The sequence below is a fragment of the Ornithorhynchus anatinus genome, chromosome X1, assembly GCF_004115215.2.
Source record: "Ornithorhynchus anatinus isolate Pmale09 chromosome X1, mOrnAna1.pri.v4, whole genome shotgun sequence".
Taxonomy (NCBI): domain Eukaryota; kingdom Metazoa; phylum Chordata; class Mammalia; order Monotremata; family Ornithorhynchidae; genus Ornithorhynchus; species Ornithorhynchus anatinus.
This window is the reverse complement of record NC_041749.1, coordinates 83,948,308-83,949,243: the sequence shown is the minus strand read 5'-3', so window position 1 is coordinate 83,949,243 and position 936 is coordinate 83,948,308. Positions and strand designations below refer to the sequence as shown.

At 50.0% G+C, this 936-nt stretch overlaps 1 non-coding gene across 1 annotated transcript; it reads right to left on the bottom strand.

Annotated features, from left to right (window-relative positions):
* Nucleotides 1-295: 295 nt before the first annotated feature.
* Nucleotides 296-433, bottom strand: LOC114807229. The gene has a single exon (XR_003755281.1). It is a non-coding gene; the product is annotated as a small nucleolar RNA SNORA7 (small nucleolar RNA).
* Nucleotides 434-936: the final 503 nt, after the last annotated feature.

Below are 936 nucleotides of genomic sequence, written 5' to 3'. Positions count from 1 at the left end.
GCATCTTTCTGCCTGGTGAGGGTCAGGCATTTCCCTGACTAAAGGCAGGGGAATGAAGGAGCTGACCCTTCTCTTGTCTTATGTTGTCGAGTCGTCTCCGACCCATAGCGATCCCATGAGCACATCTTTCCCAGAATGACCCACCTCCATCTGCACTTGCTCTGGGAGTGTATCCATAGAGTTTTCTTAATAAAAATACAGAAGTGGTTTACCATCGCCGCCTTCTACACAGTAAACCTGAGTCTCTACCCTTGACTCTCTCCCACGCCGCTGTGCCCAGCACAGGGGATTGTTGACTTGTAGCAGTTGGCTTTCCACTCGCTAGCCACTGCCCAAGCTAGGAATGGAATGGGTATGCCTCTGCTTGACTCTCCCTCCCATAGCAGAGACAGGTAGAGTACTGGAAACTCTCCAGGTGTGATCTTGAGAGGGAGAGCTGACCCTTACAATAATAAAAATAATAATTGTGGCATTTACTAAGTGCTTATTATGTTCCACACACTGTACTAAGCACTGGGGTGGTTACAAGCAAATCGGGTTGGACACAGTCCCTGTCCCACATGGGGCTCGCAATCTCAAGCCCCATTTTACAGATGAGGGAACTGAGGCCCAGAGAAGTGAAGTGACTTGCCCAATGTCACACAGCTGACATGTGGCAGAGCTGGGATTCTGATTCCTAGGCCCGTGCTCTATCCACTGTGCCATGCTGCTTCTCTGAGTCTCTTTTCACTTCCAGGATTTGTCTTTCCTCATTCTGAGAGGCAGTTGGAGACAAAAAAAAACCACGGAAGGGTCCAGTTGCCCCAAGCAAACCGCTGTCTCCTTGTGTCCTATTTCATCCTCCTTTGTCTCACTCTACCCCTCTCTCACCCACCATATTCTTCTTGGTGAGATGTGGGGGTCCCCTCCAGCTGCCTTATCCCAGCTTCAGAGATC